This window comes from Pseudophryne corroboree, chromosome 1 (assembly GCF_028390025.1).
Source record: "Pseudophryne corroboree isolate aPseCor3 chromosome 1, aPseCor3.hap2, whole genome shotgun sequence".
In the NCBI taxonomy this organism is placed as follows: Eukaryota; Metazoa; Chordata; class Amphibia; order Anura; family Myobatrachidae; genus Pseudophryne; species Pseudophryne corroboree.
In genome coordinates, this window is record NC_086444.1 from 624408554 (window position 1) to 624425887 (window position 17334).

At 44.0% G+C, this 17334-nt stretch overlaps 1 pseudogene; it reads right to left on the minus strand.

Moving 5' to 3' along the window:
- Positions 1 to 11352: 11352 nt before the first annotated feature.
- LOC135039287 (cyclin-dependent kinase 5 activator 1-like) overlaps positions 11353 to 17334 on the minus strand; it is an 80709-nt pseudogene continuing 74727 nt past the window's right edge.

The window sequence follows — 17334 nt, forward strand, 5'->3', positions numbered from 1 at the left end:
ATGGCGTCACGTCTCAACAAGAAGCTTCGGACGTATTGTTCCAGGTTGAGGGACCCTCATGCAGTAGCGGTGGACGCCCTGGTGACACCATGGGTGTTTCAGTCGGTCTATGTGTTCCCTCCACTTCCGCTCATCTCAAAAATATTGAGAATCATAAGACGAAAAAGAGTGCAGACAATACTCATTGTTCCAGATTGGCCTCGAAGAGCCTGGTATTCAGATTTTCAGGAAATGCTCACAGAAGATCCATGGCCTCTTCCTCCCAGTGAGGACCTGTTGCAACAGGGGTCCTGTGTGTTCCAAGACTTACCACGGTTATGTTTGACGGCATGGCGGTTAAACACCAAATCCTAGCTAGGAAAGGTATTCCGGGGGAAGTCATCCCTACTCTGAGCAAAGCTAGGAAGGAAGTGACGGCGAAGCATTATCACTGTATCTGGAGGAAATATGTATCTTGGTGTGAAGCCAAGAATGCTCCTACGGAAGATTTCCACTTGGGCCGTTTTCTCCACTTTCTACAGACAGGAGGGGATATGGGCCTAAAGTTAGGCTCCATTAAGGTGCAGATTTCGGCCCTATCTATATTCTTTCAGAAGGAATTGGCTTCTCTTCCAGAAGTCCAGACTTTTGTAAAGGGAGTGCTGCACATCCAGCCTCTTTTTGTGCCCCCAGTGGCACCGTGGGACCTTAACGTGGTGTTACAGTTCCTTAAATCTCACTGGTTTGAACCTCTTCAAACGGTTGAATTAAAATTTCTCACTTGGAAAGTGGTCATGTTGCTGGCCTTGCCATCTGCAAGGCGGGTGTCCGAATTGGCGGCTTTGTCTCACAAGAGCTCCTATCTGATTTTCCATGTGGATCGAGCAGAGTTGAGAACTCGTCCTCAATTTCTGCCTTAGGTGGTTTCGTCGTTTCATATGAACCAACCTATTGTGGTGCCGGTGGCTACAGGGGACTTGGAGGATTCCAAGTCCCTTGATGTAGTCAGGGCCTTAAAAATTTATGTAGCCAGGACGGCTCGAGTTCGGAAAACAGAGGCACTGTTAGTTCTGTATGCGGCCAACAAGGTTGGCGCTCCTGCTTCTAAGCAGACTATTGCTCGCTGGATCTGTAACACGATTCAGCAGGCTCATTCTACGGTTAGATTGCCGTCACCTAATTCGGTAAAGGCCCATTCCACGAGGAAGGTGGGCTCTTCTTGGGCGGCTGCCAGGGGCGTCTCGGCTTTACAGCTTTGCCGAGAAGCTACTTGGTCGGGTTCAAACACATTTGCAAAATTCTACAAGTTTGATACCCTGGCTGATGAGGACCTTGTTTGCTCAATCGGTGCTGCAGAGTCATCCGCACTCTCCCGCCCCGGTCTGGAGCTTTGGTAGAATCCCCATGGTCCTTACGGAGTCCCCAGCATCCTCTAGGACGTAAGAGAAAATAAGATTTTAAACCTACCGGTAAATCTTTTTCTCCTAGTCCGTAGAGCAGCGTTTTTCAACCGCCCGCCGACAGTGCTCCACCGTCGCCCGCCAGTGATACATGGATCCTTCTCCTGCCGTCGTGCACGGGCAGCACAGTCAGCTCTCCTGCTGCCCAGTCCATGACCTATGGTGGCGTGCTGAAAGGTCACTTATGCTACGTCTCATTCCCGCCAGCGCTTGGTGCTGGTGTATGCTGCAGCGAGCGGACTGCCCTGCACTGCCGTGCTCATCATAATCCTACTACAGCTCAGATATACAGGACTTTGGGCTGACATTACAGTGTGGTCTGTGAGTACTATACTATTACAGGGGAGGAGGGGGCAGTGTGTGCCATTACTGTGGGGGCTGTGAGGGGGCAGCGTGTGTGCCATTACTGTGTGTGTGTGGCGGGGGGCAGTGTGGATTTATTGTGGGGGCCAGTGTGTTTGATAAATGTTGAGGCCAATGTATTTGATATCTGTGGGGACATATGTTGTTTTTACCCCCCAAGGGTAACTGATAGCGTGCCTTGAGAATTTTAAAGTCTTGTTAGGCGTGCCGCGAGTCGAGAAAGGTTGAAAATCACTGCCGTAGAGGATGCTGGGCGCCCGTCCCAGTGCGAACTAATTTCTGCAAGGCTTGTATATAGTTGTTGCTTACATAAGGGTTATGTTACGGTTTGGATCAGTCTCTGGCTGATGCTGTTTTTGTTCATACTGTTAACTGGTCTTGTATATTCTATGTTGTACGGTGTGGATGGTGTGTGCTCATATGTATCTTGCCCTTAGATTAACAAAAATCCTTTCCTCGTACTGTCCGTCTCCTCTGGGCACAGTTCTTTAACTGAGGTCTGGAGGAGGGGCATAGAGGGAGGAGCCAGTTCACACCCATCTAAAGTCTTAGAGTGCCCATGTCTCCTGCGGAGCCTGTCTATACCCCATGGTCCTTACGGAGTCCCCAGCATCCTCTACGGACTAGGAGAAAAAGATTTACCGGTAGGTTTAAAATCTTATTTTATACTCAGCATCCCCGACTATGAATCCTTTAATGACGATATTAGAATGCACGTCAGAGGCTTGATCGTCATGGCAAAAATTAGGGGTGATAAAGGACAGCCCTGTCGGGTGCCATTATGTATCTGAAATAAATTAGTATCTTTACTATTCACCCTGACTCTCGCCGAGGGTTTGGAATACAATGCTTGAATACCAGTTAGTAGTCTTCCTCCCACGCCGAACCTGCTTAAAGTGGTGAACATAAAAGGCCATAGGATCTTATCAAAAGCCTTCTCCGCGTCTGGCGAGAGATGGAGAGAAGGTTGCTTAAGTTTGTTAATCACACGGACAAGAGTAATTGTCCTCCGGGTATAGGGGGTCATTCCGAGTTGATCGCTCGCTAGCTGTTTTTAGCAGCCGTGCAAACGCTATGCCGCCTCCCACTGGGAGTGTATTTTAGCTTAGCAGAAGTGCGAACGAAAGGATCGCAGAGCGGCTACAAAGTTTTTTTGTGCAGTTTCTGAGTAGCTCTAAACCTACTCAGCGCTTGCGATTACTTCAGACTGTTCAGTTCCTGTTTTGACATCACAAACGCCCTGCGTTCGCCCAGCCACTCCTGCGTTTTTTCTGGCACGCCTGCGTTTTTCTGATCACTCCCTGAAAACGGTCAGTTGACACCCAGAAACGCCCACTTCATGTCAATCACTCTGCGGCCAGCAGTGCGACTGAAAAGCTTCGCCAGACTTTGTGTGAAACTACATCGCCCATTGTGAAAGTACGTCACGCGTGCGCATTGCGCCGCATACGCATGCGCAGAAGTGCCTTTTTTTGCATCATCGCTGTACAGTGAACATTTTCAGCTAGCGATCAACTCGGAATGACCCCCATTGTCTCTAGCTTGTCGGCCTGGGATGAATCCCACCTGGTCTGCATGGATTAGCTGTGGAAGAACTGAGTTCAATCTTAAAGCTAAAATTTTAGCTAAAATGTTAATATTGGGGGTAATTCCAAGTTGATCGCAGCAGGAAATTTTTTAGCAGTTGAGCAAAACCATGTGCACTGCAGGGGAGGCAGATTTAACATGTGCAGAGAGAGTTAGATTTGGGTGTGGTGTGTTCAATCTGCAATCTAATTTGCAGTGTAAAAATAAAGCAGCTAGTGTTTACCCTGCACAGAAATAAAATAACCCACCCAAATCTAACTCTTTCTGCGCATGTTATAGCTGCCTCCCCTGCAGTGCACATGGTTTTGCCCAACTGCTAAAAAATTTCCTGCTGCGATCAACTTGGAATTACCCCCATTGTTATTTAATAACGAGATAGGGCGGTAACTGGGACACATATTAGGGTCTTTCCCAGGTTTGTGGATTAAGACAATTCGAGCCTCGAGCGTGCGTGGAAATAGGGGTTTACCGTTAAGAAATCCATTAAACAGTGTACATAAATGGGGTAATAGAAGAGTTTTAAACTTCTTAAAATAGAAAATAGAAAAGCCATCAGGCCCATTGGCTTTACCCGATTTCTTAAGTTTAAGAGCATCCTCCAGCTCCTTAAGAGTTATTTCTGAACCCAGCTGAGTTGCCGAGGATTGACTTAATTTAGGCAAATTACACTTGTCAAGAAAAGAATCAATCCCATTGCAGAACATCGTGGAGGGAGGAGTATTAACATCAGCGTTATATAATGCCTTATAAAAATCCTCAAATTCCTTAAGAATTCTATCAGGATCATGAGTCAATTCCCCATGCTTAGTTTTGATCGATAAAATATTTTTAGAAGAGATTTGTGCTATCCGTTTTCTTGCCAGAATTTTGTCCACCTTATCCCCTTTTTCATAATATAAAGCTTTCTGAGACATTGTTCAGTTTTGTGGGATAGTATCATATTTAGCTCAACTTTAACCTTAATTAAACGCTCCAGATCAGCTTGATCAAGAGATGACTTATGGATTTCTTCCAAATGGTGAAGTTGCTCAGTCAGAATCGCCTTAGTGCGAGATTTAGCCAATCTCGAAGCAGTCTGAATAAGATGACCCCATAGAGCCACTTTATGTGCCTCCCATAGTGACATATATCAGGGGTCTGATTGATATCGAAATAATCAGTCAATACTTGAGTAATCTGAGTCACCACATCTTTATGCTGAAGGAGAGCATCATTAAGACACCAAGACGGCGGAGGAGAGTTGCGTGCTATACCTGATAACATTATGGACACCGAAGCATGATCCGACCAAGATATCAGAAGTATAGACATTTTTTGAATCTTAGAGGTCAAATCTCTTCCAATCATAATCATATCAATTCTACTATAGAGTTTAAGCACCGGAGAGAAAAATGTATATTTTTCGTTGGACATATGCTGTTGCTTTTAATATAATTGCCATCGGGCCCATGCCTGGCGTGCAGGATTTCTTACTACATGATTTCTTTCCATGTCTCCCCTCTTTTGATCTCTGGGTCTCTGAACACGGGTGCCTCGTCTATCACACTGCTTTGTTTACTCCACGCCAGCTGACAGGAGCACCGGGCGTCTTGGTTACCTTGACAACCCGACCTCTTGTCATCAATGACGTGTATGGTGCGCGCCGGACCTGGGTTCAGGGAACGGAACCCAGGGCGGTGCTTCTCACATGGCGGGCTTCTTCTGGGAATTTAGGTAAGTTTTCTCTCATTTACCTCATTGCTGTTTTTCCTTGACAAAGGGGTGTGCTAACCCCAAAATGTTGGATATCAGGTGTTATTTTTAATACACTAAGAATTTTGCATTAAGCCTCTGAGTGCCGCAGTCTTTTTTTGCTCGTTTTACATTCCATGTTTTCTGGAGGCACCAGAGCGCCTGAGCCCATTAGGAGGAGTGCCGGTCCGCACATTGACTATATCTATATATATATATATATAAAGAGCAAGTTCAGGCGGCACTCCACGGATTTACAAAACCAAATAAGACAGCTACACCAGCTTGATTGTCAACGTTTCAGGTGCTATTTAATTACACCTTTCGTCAGGATACAAATAAAGAAAGTACAACATACCTTATATAGATCACCAGTGTTCAGACCCCAATCACCTTTGCCACCCTTTTCCGGTCACGGACCATCCTATTACTCCAATTCTTTACACATTGCCAAAAGTGCACAAGTGCCTGTCTGCCCCCCCGGGACGCCCAATAATCTCGGCACGTGGGTCGCTATACAATGCCATCTCCAGATATCTAGACCATTATCTACAGCCGGTAATCCAAGCAGAGCAGACGGTACTCATGGATACCACACAACTTTTGCTCCACCTTCAAAGCTGTACAGATCTACCTGAGGAATGTGTATTAGCGAGTATTGATGTAGTAAGTCTGTACACAAACATCCCACATCGAGAGGGAATTTCCTCAATGAGGCGGTTGCTGATTGGTAACTCACATTACAAAGGCCCGGATATTGACTTTTTCTTACTTTTGTTGGAAAAGACTCTCACCCGAAACTTTTTTATGTTTGACGGTACCTTCTTTCTGCAACGCTTGGGGTGCGCGATGGGGAGTAACGTGGCCCCAGCGTTTGCAAATGCGTTTATGTTGTCCGTTGAAAAAACGCTGTTTTTAGAAAATTTACCTTTTGCTAACGGTATCATCTTATTTTTGCGTTATATAGATGATCTGCTTATAATATGGTCCGGCAAACTCAATGATTTTTTGTGTCATATGACACTTATCAATCAAATGGACGCTAACATCAAGTTCACCTATGATGTAAGTACTGACACAATCCATTACCTGGACGTCCAAATCACAAAAACAGGTACAGCACTATTTACATCAATGTATCACAAACCCACGGATAGGAACACACTACTCCATGCAAGGAGCTTCCATCCAGAAGCCATGAAAAAAGGTCTTCCGTACTCGCAATTTCTAAGAGTAAAGCGGATTTCAAGCAATGAGATGGATGCAGAGAGAGAAATCAACGACTTGATGGAAAAATTCCTTCAACGAGGCTATAGAAGGCATGAGTTGATTAGGGCCAAAGAAAAAGCAATGGCACTATCACGTGAAGAATGCCTACGTAGAAAAAGTAAATCTGAACGGAAGATAGTTCCTTTGGTAACTACTTACACGACGGCCAGTACAATCATCAGGAAAAATGCCAACATACTCTGGCCCATTGTCAGTACAGACAACTCGATTCCAGCGCTCCATAACAGCTCCTTACCCAAGTGTCATCGTCGAGGAAGAAATTTAAAAGACTGGTTGGTACATTCTGATATAGTATCACCACAAAGGGAGCTCAGGTCTCATTTTTTGAGTAAGCCCCCGGGGTCCTACAAGTGTACGGGATGTACAACTTGCAGATTCCTGGAAACAGGACCAGTGGTACTGCATCCCCACTCTGGTAAAAAAATTGCCATTAAGCATGTGCTGACGTGTACTTCAAGATTTGTTATCTACATCATTAAATGTCCGTGCGGTCTAGCATACATAGGCAAAACGGTATGCACCTTTCGGGAACGGGCTGCACAACATAGATCCGCCATCAGAATGGCCTTGGAGGGTAAAGCCACCGAACAGCCAGTAGCGCGTCACTATAAGGAAATGGGCCACAGTATGGCCACTTTACGGTACAAATTGGTGGACCATGTTCCACCATTACCGCGTGGGGGCGACCGAAATAAGAAGCTGCTGCAGTTGGAGGCACGTTGGATAAATAACTTTAACACTGTCTCACCAATGGGCCTCAATGAAAACTTATCTCTTCTATGCTTTTTATAAAGTATTGTCTCTGCTTGGGTATAATGGGCCTGGTAATAGCATCAACAAATATGTTTTTTTGTATACCTAATAGGTCTGCTAGCAGCGATAATGAGTCTTTCTATTTAATGACACATTTAACTGTTAATTAATTCGGTTTCTAGGAGAGGCGGCTTATTGCTGAATGGATTCATAAACTAATATTATATTTGGCTATGTTGTTGCTATGATCTTTGACACATTTAGTGTTGTAAGGGTGGTTAATCAATGCCTTTAGGAATTCTTTCCATGGATGTTACCAGCTTTAAAGTAATAGCTTTCTGATCATTAATATATACCGCAATACTGCCGTAATTCCTTAGATAACCGACTCATTAATATCGTGATTATTGCAGCATCCAGACCTTTTATTTAACCCTAGTTGTTGTACTCATGACGAAGCACCACAATGTGATATTGTTATATGCTTTGATTGCCTGTGTTATGTTCCAGCATGATTCCGCACACTGTTTGTTGTCACATTGGTAAGCATTTCGTTGCCTAGGCGACGGGCCCCCGCCTCCCCCGTCCGCTCATTGGTAGACGCGGCTTTACGCGATGCCGCTGGGCGGGCTCCGGGGGTGTGGGTGGTCTGGAGCACGTAGGTTACGTGTTGGTTGGTTGGGGGTTGCTATGGCAACCCGTTTTCCTGTCAGCTGTGGATGGCCGTGCTTAATGACGGCACCCGTGACCGGAAAAGGGTGGCAAAGGTGATTGGGGTCTGAACACTGGTGATCTATATAAGGTATGTTGTACTTTCTTTATTTGTATCCTGACGAAAGGTGTAATTAAATAGCACCTGAAACGTTGACAATCAAGCTGGTGTAGCTGTCTTATTTGGTTTTGTAAATCCGTGGAGTGCCGCCTGAACTTGCTCTTTGTTTCTGCTCTGTCTGGACCGTGGGAGGGCACCCAGGTAATTAACAAGTTGTTTGGAGCGCCGGTCATTTGGGAACTATATATATATATATATATATATATATATAGTCCAGGAAATGAACCCGCACTCTGATGCTGGTATAATTGAATAAATAGGGGGTGCCCTCAGCAAAGGTAAATGCAAGCAAGAAAAAAAGGCTGCGGCACTCCGTCAGTAAAATATTAGTGTATTGGTTAAGCAATCATTACAGCAGTGCAAATGGCAGCGACGTTTCGGTACTCGCAGGTACCGTTTTCAAGCTGCGTGCTGCTGAAAGAAAAAGCAAGATAAACAAGAATAACTGAAGTGTACTTACTTAAATATCCCCCTGCTGCTGAGAGAGGCCGGGTATGTGTTCAGGCATATTGCTTGCGCACTCACTATATTGCACTTATATGTCCCTTGTTATTCCTTCACTTTGACCCATTTTACATGTATATATCGTTTGCACTAACTAGGATTAATTTGTGTCTCCTTTAGTTGCTGTGTGAGGTCGGGGAGAGATCTCAGCCCCCGGCGTCTGGTTGCCAGGCAACGCTTCACGCCTCCCTGGAATGCCCTGGCGCCGTGCGGCATGACGTCATCGGCAAGCGCCCGTCACGGACGGACTCCGTGCGGGACGCTGCCGCGACCCGGCCTCTCTCAGCAGCAGGGGGATATTTAAGTAAGTACACTTCAGTTATTCTTGTTTATCTTGCTTTTTCTTTCAGCAGCACGCAGCTTGAAAACGGTACCTGCGAGTACCGAAACGTCGCTGCCATTTGCACTGCTGTAATGATTGCTTAACCAATACACTAATATTTTACTGACGGAGTGCCGCAGCCTTTTTTTCTTGCTTATATATATATATATATATATACACATACACACACACTCCTGCTTTTACAATTTGTTAGGAAATATATATATCTCCAAGAGTTTAGACTATGAATGTTATTACCTCAGATTTCTAAATGTCTGGTTTGTAATTGAGTTCCTCTTCAGTCAACCTAGGTCCTGGATATTGTCTTTCTGTTTGTCCTGTCTTCAGATAAGACAATGACAATCCAGTATTTATTGTCTTCGACAGATACTGAACAACTCTAGAATAATAGGGGTAACCAAAGGTATTTGCCCTCTTCATAGGATTTCAAAGCTTTGCGTAAATAAGGCCATCTGGTACATTGTATTTAGAGTTTCTGGGAGGATAATTTATGTGCGAACCATCTTCATGCTATTAGAAGGATGAGCAGACAGTGGGTGATTTATGCAATATATGGATTAAACATATGATATGTCTTTGTGGCTTTTCCATGCGAGTACAAATGCCTCCGTAATTACTCATACCACGCGCTAACACGCACGACCGCGTAAGCGATCATATGCAATTTGCGAATATGTGCACGCACGGCCGAATAGTACGCGCACGGATGCCATGTATGTGGTGTTTGTACGTGATGTGTGTACTGTAATATTTTCCGACTTCGACAGTATCCTCCTGCATAACACAGACCGATCGTTCCATTTTATGTTGGAATTGAATTACCTCATCGATTTTTTTGTTCGACATCGTTAGTACTTGTCCCTAATTCAGAAATCTCTTCCTTTAAGCCTGTTATAGCTTTTTGAATCTCAGAATGAAAGGCTTTTTTTAAGAGATTTCATCTCAGCAAGAATGGAGGCAATGCAGTCTTTCATAGAAGCATCAGGGGAGTGCATTTCCTCCTGTGAGTCCGAAGCAGCAGCAGATTTGGAAGCAGATGCTGATTTATTAGACTCAGTCTTCATTTTAGATATAAACGTGGTGAGGTCCGCAGGAGGAGCAGACTTTCTGGGTTTAGGCATTATGAACACAAGAGAAGAATAGCAGCGTTGAGGTTATACTGAATGCTGAAGCTGAATATTATAAAAAATTGAGAGTATGTTAGGTAGCTAAACACAGAGAGAAAATAACAGATCCCCGGGTGTGTTCCCAGTAGCAGTTAACTCAGCATCTTTCCATGACGGAGTACGCCTCTGGAAGGGAATGACCCATAAAAACTATAACAGAATCTCCTGAAATGTCAATACAGTAAAGCAGCAGATATATGCAGGGGGTAGGTTTCAGAAATGTTAGAGAATATAGCGCTGCTTAATGGAGACGTTGGTGTAATTGCTGAGTACAATGGAGAAAAGCAAGTTCAGTAATAATAAAAAGAAAAAAGTTTCTCCTGAACCTTTCCATGGCCGTGTGGTAGCAGGGCTCACTCAGGATTCTAAATACAGGGCGCGGTAAAGCAGCTCACCGGTGGGGGGGGAAATACTGTGGGGAACAGCAGGTGGCTTACTTGACACGCCCAGTGCTCCAATCATATCCCGCTGAGAGCAGCCTCTGCTCTCTCTTACCGTTCCAGAGGCACAAGCCACACCGGATTTAGCAGATCAGGAATCCCCAAGAGCAGGTAGCGCACCGTCACGAATCTCCTAGTGACGAAAACACCGCGCTCAACACAGCAGTTGGTGTCCGGAGGCAGGCAGGAGGGAGTCTCAGCAGCGATGGAGAGAGCAGGGCACCTGGCGGCGTCCAGGAATCCACACGGAGATAGCGGTACGGACGTCACCCTCAGGGCCCAGGACGCCTCGTGGAACAGGCCGCACCTAATACACAGCCCCCGAACCAGGTAAGGGAAATGCGAACACCTCTCCCAAGTCCTGGAAGTGAGGAGAAACAATAACGGGCACCTCCACTGTCACACCGGGATCAGGCAGCAAAACACGGGTTCAAAACGGAGCCCTTTCACTGTGCGTCCGCCATCTTCGGTCCGTAGGCCACGCCCCGTCTTTGTACAACTTTTGATGGTGATTTCAGAAATTTTTATCTGGATTGCTACAGACCTATATTTGTTTTGCAAATTAAGCTGAATGTTGTAAACTACCAATACTTAAAGAACTGGTAACCGCCCAATAGCCATGCAATAACAGCCACGGAGGGGGTGGGTCTCTTTGCCTCAGGTTCCTAAGCCTGAAATATGGTTTTGTTTGCCATAGGATACCAAACCTGAATTTAGGCTTCTTTCTGGTTCCCAAGCCAGAGCTGTTGCTTTAATTCCTAGCAACAAAAATGTTTTCATCAACACTCACCACAGTTGCTGGTTACTGTATTAGCCTCTACCACCTCTGATGGGAGGCTATTCCACTGAGCCACTTTTGAGACAGCACCGCCGGGTCAGATAACAGGGCTTGTCCAATACTACCCTAAGCTGATTTTATGTCCTGCTATCCACTCTCAGCTTTTAGATCCTCAGAGACCTGGGTGAAATACTGGGGGACAGCAAGGATGCAGAGCATTTTTGTACTCATTAGGTCGACAACAGAAAGGCACCAGCATTTAAAGGCTTCCTTCAAGCTTTTGACAAGGAAAGGCCTCAGTGGGAAGGAGGTCACACTGCCCACGTATGCATAGGATACATACAGACATGTTGACAGAGATGCTATTAGATCCTGCACACTGACCAGCTTGGATGAAATGACCTCTCGGCAGAGCATGTAGGGAAACACTACATTGGCCGGAGTGATGAAGCTAACTGTCTGCCAGTATTCACTGAGAGACCTGTCTACAGCGGTCAGCCATAAAGCAATATCTGTAGGTGATAGATGCTGGAACTGCTTACACCTTCCACAGATGAACTCCGCAAGACAGCCCAGCAGCTCGCTGGTGGATGCCTGCACCATCTTGCGTTTTGGAGATGAGCTTACTTGCTGCTCTTTAGCAGGGTCCTTGGCAAGAGCATCGTATGAGGCCTGGGTGAAAGTTGATAAATCAACAGAGGATAGCGAATCCTTCATCCTCTCACTGATGAGGTGGGTAATGTTGGTTTCACCCTTTTTACCTTACTTCTGTTTAGTCATAAAAAAGGCATGAAACCCCTGGCAACAAGCATGCAACCCAGAGCATGAAACCCCTGACAATGAGCATGGAACCCAGAGCATGAAACCCCTGTCAACAAGCATAGAACCCAGAGCATGAAACCCCTGACAACGAGCATTGAACCCAGAGCATGAAACCCCTGGCAACAAGCATAGAACCCAGAGCATGAAACCCCTGACAACAAGCATAGAACCCAGAGCATGAAACCCCTGGCAACGAGCATAGAACCCAGAGCATGAAACCCCTGGCAACAAGCAGGTAATTTAAAAATAATTAGAAGCCTTACTGTGGGGCATAATGTGTAATGGGCATTATGGTGTGTGGCATAATGTGTCACAGGTATTATAGTGTGTGGCATTACAGTGTGTGGCATAATGTATCACGGTGTGTGGCATAATATGTCAGAGGCATTGTCATGTGTGGCATAATGTAGCATGGACATTGTAGCGTGTGGCATAATGTATCACGGGCATTACGGTGTGTGGCATAATGTTTCACGGGTATTGTGGCATGTGGCATAATGTATCACGGGAATTGTGGCGTGTGGCATAATGTATCACGGGATTTGTGGCGTGTGGCATAATGTGTCGCAGGCATTACGATGTGTGGAATAATATGTCAGGGGCATTGTGGTGTGTGACATAATGTGTAATGGGCATTACGGAGTATATTGTTTAATGGGCATTACTGTGTGTGGCATAATGTGTAAGGGGCATGACGGTGTGTGTGGTATAATGTGTAATGGGCATTACGGTGTGTGGCATACTGAGTAAAGGGCATTGCAGTGTGTGGCATAATGTTTATGGGAAATGACTATAAGGAGCTCCTGCACCCCTGCCCTGCCCGCTCTTACTGGGAACACTATTTGTCTATTAAAACTCAGTCTTATTTTATCACTGTTTTATATTTATTTTTATTTATTTAGTAACAGTTTCTTATATAGCGCAGTATATTCCATTGCGCTTTACAATTAGAACAACAGTAATAGAACAAAACTGGAGAACAACAGTAATAGAACAAAACTGGGGAACAACAGACAGACATAGAGGTAGGAAGGCCCTGTTCGCAAGCTTACAATCTATGGGGAAATAGGCATTGATACACAAGGATAGATGATACCTATTGCATAATGGTCCACCAGATTGCTAGGTTCTTAATGGGTTGTATGATATGATCACCCACCAATGTTGGCCAAGTGTCAGGAGGGTGTGAGAGTAAAGAAAGACAAGATATGTGATGTTATGTGGACTGTACAGAGAGGATGTAATTAGATAGGGAAGCACTGAAGGTTATGTGGGTGGGTCTGGAATTTGATAGGCTTGTCTGAAGAGGTGAGTTTTCAGGGAACGTTTAAAGGTTTGGAGACTAGAGGTGAGTCTTTTTGTGCGTCGGAGGGCATTCTGCAGAGTGGGTGAAGCCCGGATAAAGTCCTGTAATTTTGAGTGTGAACAAGTAATGCGTGTGGATGAGAGACGCAGAGCGGAGAGGTCGGGTAGGGAGATATTTTGAGATGAGTGAAGAGATGTTTATTGGTGCAGTTTGGTTAATGGCCTTGTATGTAAGTAAAAGTATTTTATATTTAATATGGTAGAATACCAGTAACCAATAGAGGGACTGACAGAGTGGATCTGCAGACGATGAAGGTCTAGTGAGGAAGATTTTCCTCGCAGCTGCATTCAAAATGGATTGTACTGGTGAGAGCCTATGTTTGGGAAGACCGGTCAGGAGATTATTATAATAATCAATGCGGGACAGAATGAGAGCATGGATTACAGATTTTGCTGTGTCTTGTGTAAGATATGGTCGTATTTTGGATAAGTTTCTTAGATGAATGTAACATGATCTTGAAACAGATTGAATGTGGGGAACAAAGGACAGTTCAGAGTCAAGAATGACACCCAGGCAGCGAGCTTGTAGAGTAGTGACGATTGCTGAGTTATCAACAGTGAAAGAGATATCAGGTTGGTAACTACTATTGGCCGGTGGAAATATAATTAATTCTGTTTTGGAAATATTAAGTTTGAGGTGGCGAGATGTCATCCAAGATGAAATGGCAGAAAGGCATTCAGAGACACGGCCCAATACAGATGGTGACAAATCTGGGGAGGATAGGTAGATTTGAGTATCATCCGCATACAGATAGTACTGAAATCCGAAAGAGATGATTAGTTTACCAAGAGATGAGGTATAGATAGAGAAAAGCAGAGGACCTAAGACAGAGCCTTGCGGTACTACAACTGATAGAGGTAGCGTAGAGGAGGTGGAATCAGAGAAACGAACACTGAAGGAGCGATAAGATAGGTAGGATGAGAACCAAGAAAGGGCCGTGTCTTGAGTACCTAGGGATTGCAGTGTTTGTATGAGAAGAGCGTGGTCAACAGTGTCAAAAACAGCAGAGAGATCAAGTAGAATAAGTAGCGAGTAATGGCCTTTAGATTTAGCAGTGACCAAATCATTCACTACCTTAGTCAGTGCTGTCTCTGTGGAGTGTTGGGCACGAAATCCTGACTGAAGTGGGTCCAGTAGGCTGTGTGAGTTAAGAAAGTGTGTGAGGCGAGTGTAGGCAAGTCTCTCAAGTAGCTTGGAGAGGCATGGGAGCTGAGAGATGGGACGGTAGTTTGAGAGAGAGTTAGGGTCAGAGTTTTTTTATTTTTTTCAGAATGGGAGTAATCACTGCATGCTTGTACAGAGAAGGAAAGATACCAGTAGACAGAGAGAAATTACAGATTTTAGTTAAGGTTGGGATGAGCACAGCAGACAGAGCATTACTAATTTGTGAGGGTATAGAGTCAAGGGGAGAGGTAGTAGAGTAGGCAGATGAAAAGAGCGAAGATACTTTATCTTCATTTGTAGGATCAAAGGAAGAGAAGGTGGTAGAGGGTTCAGGCAGGGAATTGAGCAGGTCACTGGCTGTGGAAGAGCATACCATTTCATCTCGGATCTTATCAATCTTGTCCTTGAAATAGGAAGCAAGATCTTGCGCACTGACAGTGGCTGGTGGGTTGGGTGAGGGAGATACAAGTAGTGATTTAAATGTATTAAAAAGTCGCTTAGGGTTAGAGGCTTGAGCAGGGATTGGAAATATGTTTGTTTGGCAGTGCTCAGAGCATCACGATAAGAGTGGTACACGGTCTTATATGTGAGAAAGTCACTTGAACTTTGAGATTTACGCCACTGGGGTTCTACTTTACGTGACAGTTTTGACCTATAAGGAAGGAAATATGTTTAAAATAAATGATAGAAAAGTAGAGATAATATATGAATAATATGAGAGATAATTAGTTGAAAATAAAACAAATGCAAAAAATATATATTTTCCTTCAGCAATGGATCCATACCGTTCCTCCTCCTCTTTCTATGTAAAATGTACTGGCTTGAAACTTCTTTGCACAAAGATTTACTAACTCTTTATACATAGTGTATGTGTGTATATTTAATTATATGTATTTATTTTGTTCTCTCTTGTTTAACGTAGGCTGTCTGTTTTTTTTTTCTTTTCACATTTTCTTGGCATTTCTTCTTAAAATATAAGGAGGAAAAATAAAGCGACCTAAGTTTGTATGTCCATATCTGAAAATCTATTTTATTACCTTTTATAGCTTATGCTTCTTATTTATTAACATTTTCTAACACTTTAACTTCTCACTAGTGTGGTGCCTTGCAACACTTGGTCTGTGCTGATTTTGGTGTACCGTTTCCCAGAGCCGGCCTTAGGCATAGGCAAACTAGGCAATTGCCTAGGGCATTTGGGATGTCTAGGGGCACAAGCAGCTTAAGATGATTAAAATGATATGTGGCATGCCTATATTCTGTGTGTGACTGCGGCTGTATCTGCATAATGTACAAAATGCTATGTTACAGTGTATTCCCGGAAATCACTGTAACGTATAATTTCGTATGCAGACACAGCCAGTCACATACAAAATATAGGCATGCCACATATCATTTTATTCAGCAGAAGCTGCTTGTGTGTCCTAGTCATAGCAATGCAAATAAGATGGCAAAAAGCTGCCCGACATTGGCAGAACTGGCCCGGAAGCAGCATGGCATATTGAGGCAAAATATATGAGGACACATCTGTATCCAAGCAGAGGTACATTGTTAGTGGCTGTGTGAGTGCTGTGTGCAGGTGGGTTGGTTGTGCAATAATGTTCAGCATATGTGTAAGGGGCATTATGTGTGTCATGTATAAATGCATTAATAATGTGGGCATATGTGTAAAGGGCATTATATGTGTCATTAAGTGTATAAGGGCATTAATAATGTGCAGTATATGTGTAAGGGACATTATGTGTATAAGGGCATTAATAAAGGTTGGCATAATGTGTAAGGTGCATTATGTTTATAAGGACATTCATAATGTGTGTCATATGTGTAAGGGGCATTACTGTGTGGTATTATGTGTATAAGGTGCTCTACTGTATATACGTTACATATAGAAAGGACACTACTGTGTGGTCTAATGTATATGTATGTATATATAAAAATAAAGAGCAATATGGTGTGGTGTAATATGAATAAAGAGCAATATGGTGTGGTGTAATGTGAATAAGGAGCAATTCAGTGTGATGTAATGTAAGGAGCATTACTGTAAAGAGTAACGTATATAAGGTAAAGTGGTACTACTGTGAATAAGGGACATTATCGCATGATATGATGTGAATAAAGTTGCAGTACTGTGTGGCGTAATTTAAATTGGGGGTACTGTTGTGTGGCCATGCCATTTCCCAGCAAGAACATGCCCCTTTTTGGGCTGTGTCGCCGAATGTTCGCACTGTTCCTATTTAAAATATAGGAGCTCCAAAATGAGAATTGCTATGGGTGAGGGGTGATGGTGCTGGAAAAGGGGTGCAGGGTCAGAGGCGGAACTAGTGGCAGTGCTAGGGGGCACCAGCCAATATCTTGCCTAGGGCATCGTATTGGTTAGGGCCGGCTCTGCCGTTTCCTGTATTTGAACCTTATTGTTAGGGACCTTACAGATTATGTTTTATATTTACGTGCAATAACAGGATTTTGTATGCTTGGTTTCAGCACTGAACAGTCAGATCTGGCTAATTGCTTAAAAATACATCTGATCAATTTTAATTTATTGTTGCATTACAATAATTTGGGTGATATGTAACATGATATGTAATTTGGTTCAATTTGTAACATTGGAGATGCTACTAATTATATTAAATGGAGCCTTTAATGCAGTACTTCAAATATATGGGGTCAATTTAATTCTGCGCAGATTGAATAGTGCTGGGAATTAGCTCCCGGTGCTATTCAATTCAGTGAGAAAAGACGAGAGGATTTCTTCTCGCATC